The sequence below is a fragment of the Triticum dicoccoides genome, chromosome 2B (assembly GCF_002162155.2).
Source record: "Triticum dicoccoides isolate Atlit2015 ecotype Zavitan chromosome 2B, WEW_v2.0, whole genome shotgun sequence".
Classification (NCBI taxonomy): Eukaryota; Viridiplantae; Streptophyta; class Magnoliopsida; order Poales; family Poaceae; genus Triticum; species Triticum dicoccoides.
Window position 1 is genome coordinate 53,106,809 of NC_041383.1, and position 6,363 is coordinate 53,113,171.

Below are 6,363 nucleotides of genomic sequence, written 5' to 3' on the forward strand. Positions count from 1 at the left end.
CCGGTTCAGATCCAGGCGGGAGGCACCGTCGCCGTGGTGAGAGGGCGAGATGACCCGAGTTGCGTCGACTGCGGAAGGCGGAGGGGGCTGCGTTCCTGGACGGCGAGGCGGAGGTGAAGGGCAGCAGGGGAGGGCAGTGGAGAGCAGAGCAGAGGAGCGACGGCAGTGGAGAAGACAGACAGCTGACAGCACAACCAGCTCGACAGAGTGAGTGAGTGGAAGACTGAGTACTATTTTCTATCCGGCTATCTAGTCTAGACTTAATTTGCATGCTATGTATGGATGATTTGTGCTATTTTCTATCCGAACTTTGATGAATAAAGTTTGTACTCAAATATGAGAATGTACATGTAAGCTATTGATGTGTTAAAGTTTTCTATGTATGAAAAAACATGTCACTGAATTTGTGCTTGAATAAAGTTTCCAGTGCTACAATTATTATGACATCTAACTGGCATGTTATTGGTCAGATTGTTGGTTGAAGTTAAATCACAAAATATGAAAATGTCATGTAAGCTATTGATGTGTTAAGCCAAGGTGCAGTAAGTAAAAGCTGTGTGACATTGTACACATTGATCTATATAAACAAGAGAAACGTGTATGTGTATCTGTAAATATGAGCTGCTTACTTTACTTACTATGATCGTATGATGTTTCTGAATCTGTATTGGTAATCAGCAGGTACGGTTACAAGTTGTCAACTGAAGTAATCGCTGCTCAAGCAAATTAAGCGCGCATCCCGTGAGAGGCAAAAACCAAGAGCAAAAACAAGACTAGGCAGCGGGTCTCACGGTGGTGGCGTTGCGGTCTTCAAGGCACTGGCTGGCACAAGGACAAGCCATGTGAATGAGCTTGGTAAGCGAGTGTTACTTAATCAGCGATTTAACAAAGCTAACGTGGTACATTCGATTCGTGAGGCCAAGGCTCTGGTCGACAGTTGTTCTACTACCATGTAGTCTATGTCTATGAGATTTTACCATTCCATTGAAAACAGAGTAGAGAAAACACTAGGCATCCAGTCGACCTGTGCCGCTATGCCTGGTGTTGATACAAGACCAGGATCACAGTTGGTTTGGCTGCTGGACGAGCAAGCGAATGGGGTCATTTAGATTGAGGTTTCTACTGATATACTAGTGATATTGAACTGAAGGAGCCTCAGTTGTGGCGTCCCTGAACAAGTGATCATCAAGCTCAGGCCAGGCCAGTGACCTGCTTGAGCCAAAGATGCGTATGCCCATCTATACGTTGCTCCGACCAGATCTGATCAACCAAACTAATCGCATCCCATCCCTTGAAGCAAATCCAAGAGTAAATACAAGGCTGCGGGTCTCGCGCTGGTCTCAAGGCGATGGCCGGTGCAAGGGCATGCCAGCATGTGAACGAGCTTGGTAAGCTGAGTGTTAAAAGACTGGCACCGGGGAGGCATCTAGCGCCTAGACTCGAGTTTGATCATATTATACTTGAATTGGCTCCCACAAGTTCCCTTCAAGCTCAGGCCCGTCTCTTGAATCTTTATGTATGGTGGCCATTACTACTGAATTTTTGGGGGCACGCCGAGAGAAAGACAATAGGACAGATGCAATTCCACTGAAGACAAGCGCACAAGGACATGCCATGTGAAGGAGCTTGGTAAGCGAGTGGTAAAGGCCACTGGGCGGTAGAACCTAGACTCAAGTTGATGATATTATACTTGAATTGACAGTAGGCAGCCGCACAAAGCCAAAAGTAGTTCTCTTCTGCAGTAGTAATAATCAGGCTACTAGCAGCACTTGTTGTCCCACGGATTAGAAAAAAAAAGGGACAAGGGGCTGTCAGCAGCTACAAATAACTAGTACTAAATAGTACTAAAATCTGCTTTTGTCATCCCATATAATATACTCATGCATTTTGATACATTAGGCCAAGGCTCTGATCAAGAGTAGTTGTACTAACATGTAATTATCTATGAGATTTTACCATTCCACAAAAAAACAGAGTAGAGAGAGCAGCATGCACAGTCAAGTTTGAGAGTGCTAACGACACTGGACATGGATACGTTCGACCTGTGCAGCAATGCCTGGAGTGGAGTTGATACGAGAGAGGGTGGGATCAAGAGAGACCAGGATCACATTTGGTTTGGCTCCTTTAGTATCGAGGTCTCTACTGATAAACTGCTAGAGAACTGAAGGAGCCTCAGTTGTGGCGCACCTGAACAAGTGATCAAGCTCACTAGCTCAGCTGTACGAGCCAGCGATATGCTTGAGCCAAAGATGTGTATGTCCATCTACACATTGCTACCACCAGATCTGATCAACCGAACTAATCATGTCCCACCCCTTGAAGCAAAACCAAGACTAGGCCAGATGTGGCTGCAGTCTTCAAGGCGCTGGCTGGCACAAGGACAAGCCATGTGAATGAGCTTGGTAAGCGAGTGTTAATTAATCAGCGATTTAACAAAGCTAACGTGGTACATTCGATTCGTGAGGCCAAGGCTCTGGTCGACAGTTGTTCTACTACCATGTAGTCTATGTCTATGAGATTTTACCATTCCATTGAAAACAGAGTAGAGAAAACACTGGGCATCCAGTCGACCTGTGCCGCTATGCCTGGTGAATGGGGTCATTTAGATTGAGGTTTCTACTGGTATACTAGTGATATTGAACTGAAGGAGCCTCAGTTGTGGCGCCCCTGAACAAGTGATCAAGCTCAGGCCAGTGACCTGCTTGAGCCAAAGATGGTATGCCCATCTATACGTTGCTCCGACCGGATCTGATCAACCAAACTAATCGCATCCCATCCCATCCCTTGAAGCAAATCCAAGAGTAAAGACAAGGCTGTGGGTCTCAAGGCGATGGCTGGTGCAAGGACATGCCACCATGTGAACGAGGTTGGTAAGCTGAGTGTTAAAGAGACGGGCACCGGGGAGGCATCTAGCGCCTAGACTCGAGTTGATCATATTATACATGAATTGGCTCCCACAAGGCCCAGCTTTATTGGGTTCACGCTCAAGCTCGCCATTACTTAATTTCTGGGGACACACCGAGAGCGAGCGAGAGAGAGAGAGACAGACAATAGGACGGACGGAGATTCCACCGAAGCAAACAAGCGTGCATGCACGCGGTCGGCAACTGAGTGGTTGGTTGGTGACCATAGTGGTCAGCTAGGTAGGTCGCCGTGGAACGAACCTCGTGGGAATAAACGCAAGCACCTGCAGGGCATGGGCAGAACAGATGAGTGCTGACCTTGTGGGTGGCGCTTGCTTCCAGTTCCAGCGGTCGGGCGGGGCGAGCATGTCGGCCCGAGAGAATAGCACCTTGAAGCCGTTCGGTGTCACCTCGCCGTCGCCGTCGCCGTCGCCGGCGTGGTCGGGAGCAAAGCAGAGCAGAAGAGGAAGGCATAGCGTGTTCGATAGTGGGCCACTGCGGTGCTGTCACTGTTGAAGGGCCCGGGTACATGGGCCTGGCCGGCATTTTCCCCTGTTAAGGAAACATCAAAAAAAAAAAAAGCTGCTGTCATCCCCTCAAAAAACAAAAAGCTGCTGCATAATAGACTAAAAAAACTGCTGCTAATAATAGACACTAGTATTCTCAAAAAATGAAAAAAAAAACACTAGCGCCTTGCATTCCTCTTCGGGAAAGAAACAGTGCCTCCATGTGCAACTGCTACTTAAATAATAGTCGTGTTTTTTCATTCAATAAAACACAAAATACCATAATAATAGGCATGATTTTTCTTTCAGCTAAACATGGAGGGACATATTTATCCTAACAAGGGGGGACATATCTGTATCCTAAATTGTGACAACTCTACCATAATCCTTCAGGGGAACATATTTTACTCAGGCTCGTGCCATAACGTTGGGAGTAACAACTCTTACCATAGGGTCGGCTCTCAACTCAAATTTAAATCATACTCGTGCTGCAAGTGCAATATTGGTTATTTCACAAAAAAAGTGCAATATTGGTTGATGTAGAATATGTTAGGCTTAAATAAACGAGATATCGAGGTGTCGACAGCTACAAATACTTCACTGTACTGATAAGAAAATTGCATAATCCCTTCAACACACAACTGTTAATTTTGTGAACATTATAAAAAATGAACATTTTTATATTTCATGAATATTTTAAAAATTCTTGAAACAATATTCATTTATGAATGGAGTTTTAAATTTATGATTTATTCAAAATCATTAACACTTTCCAAATTAATAAAAAATATATTTTGTGGATATTTTCAAATTTCGTGATTTCTTTTAAAAATCCATGATTTTTTTGAATTCACAAAGCCTTTCAAAACTTTAAAAAAACAGTGACCAGTGTTACTAAGCTGACAAATTTGTCCCGCAAAAACAGCTGGCGATTTTCTCTATGACTTTTTGAGCAGCGAGCACAGGAGCGGACGACATAGCAAAGATCGGGATCCCTATATATCGCCTTGTTAGACTGTATTTACATGTGTATATTGTAACGTTGTATACCATCTTATTATATATATATGTGATAGGCCATCCCTAGAGGGTTGTGCCGGTTCCCCCCAAAGCCTATTGTCTTACATGGTATCACGCTAGGTTACGTCCGCTTCCGCCTAAAAACCCTAAACCGCCGCCGCCACCGCCGCCACCGCCACCGCCGCCGCGCCCGCCGTCGCCGTCGCCCGACTGCTATGACGTCCGCCGCTGCGTCCGGCTCCACCGCCACCGGTTTTCTGCCGGCCTCCCTCGCGGCACTTCTCTCGAGGCCGCTGGATGCCGCCTCCCTTCAGGCGCCGATCGGGACACGGAGCGTCGGCTCCCTCTTCGCGCTCCCGCCGGCTGCTACTTCGCCCGGGCAGGCGCTTGTGGCCCACACCGCCGCCGCCCCGTCAACCGCGGCTGTCGCGCCCTCGGCCACTGCGCCGCTGGTGGCGGAGGACGTCGCGCTGGCAGGCTTCGCAGCGTCAACCGCGGCCATCGCGCCCTCTGTCACCGCGCCGGCTGCCCCTCTGACTGTCTCCACGGTGGTCTCACCTCAGCCAATCTCCTCGATGGGATCGCAGCCGCCGCCGCCGTTTCACTTCGGCCATCTCATCACCATCAAGTTGTCGTCGGACAATTACATCTTCTGGCGCACGCAGATTCTTCCGCTTCTTGGGAGTCACTATCTGCTTGGCTATGTCGACGGCTCTCTCCCTTGCCCTCCTGCGCTGGTTGACAGCGTGCACGGTCCGGTCTATAATCCGGCTCACCGTGTCTGGACAGGGCAGGATCAGGCGAACCTCTCCTCCATCCAGGGGTCGCTCTCTCCGGCCGTTGCTGGGCTTGTTGTCTTCGCCAAGACGTCCCACGAGGCATGGACTATTCTTGAGCGCTCGTTTGCGGCACAGTCGCAGGCTCGTGTATCTAGGCTCCGTCGCCAACTTGGGGAGTGTCAGAAGCTTGACTCCACCGCCACTGAGTTCTACAACAAAGTCAAGAGTCTCGCCGACACGCTGGCCTCCATTGGACAGCCCCTCACCGACTCCGAGTTCAACTCGTTTATTGTCAATGGTCTTGATGAGGAGTATGACGCCCTAGTCAAGATCATCAATGAGAGGGGCAACTCCACGCCCATGCCAGCACACGAGGTCTTTTCACGCCTCCTGCTTACTGAGCAACGAGTCGAGACGCGCCGATCCAGGGGCAACGGCGCCCTCTCGGCAAACGCCGCCACCAAGGGTGGTCGCTCCTCTGCTTCATCCAGGGCTCCTTCGGGGCAGTCACCACCACCCGCCTCGGCCCCTCCTCCTACTGCGACGCTACCAGGGGCTGGCGGTCCACGTGTGTGCCAGCTTTGTGGTCGCGATGGGCACTGGGCCTCGAAGTGTCACAAGCGCTTCCAGCGGGGTTTTCTTGGTCTCGGCAATGACGGGAAGGATACACGCAACTTTGCTCGTCAGGTCGCCATGGCTGATCGTCCGCCGCCGCAGAAGCCACAGGGACACATTCAGTCCTACTCCATTGATCCCCACTGGTACATGGACTCTGGGGCGACAGAGCACCTGACCAGTGAGATGGGGAAGCTTCACACTCGTGAACCCTACCATGGCTCCGACAAGATCCACACCGCCAATGGAGCAGGTATGCACATCTCTCATATTGGTCAAGCATCACTTCTCACCAGACATGCCAATAGGAGTCTTCAACTTCGCAATGTTCTTCGAGTTCCATCTGTGACACGTAATCTTCTTTCAGTTCCTAAACTCACTCGTGATAATAATGTGCTTTGTGAATTTCATCCTTTTGATCTTTTTATTAAGGATCGGGGCACGAGGGACATTCTTCTTAGTGGGCGGCTCTGCCAAGGTCTCTATCGTCTGGAGCATCCTGGCGTCGCTCGCGTCTTCAGTGGAGTTCGGGTATCTCCG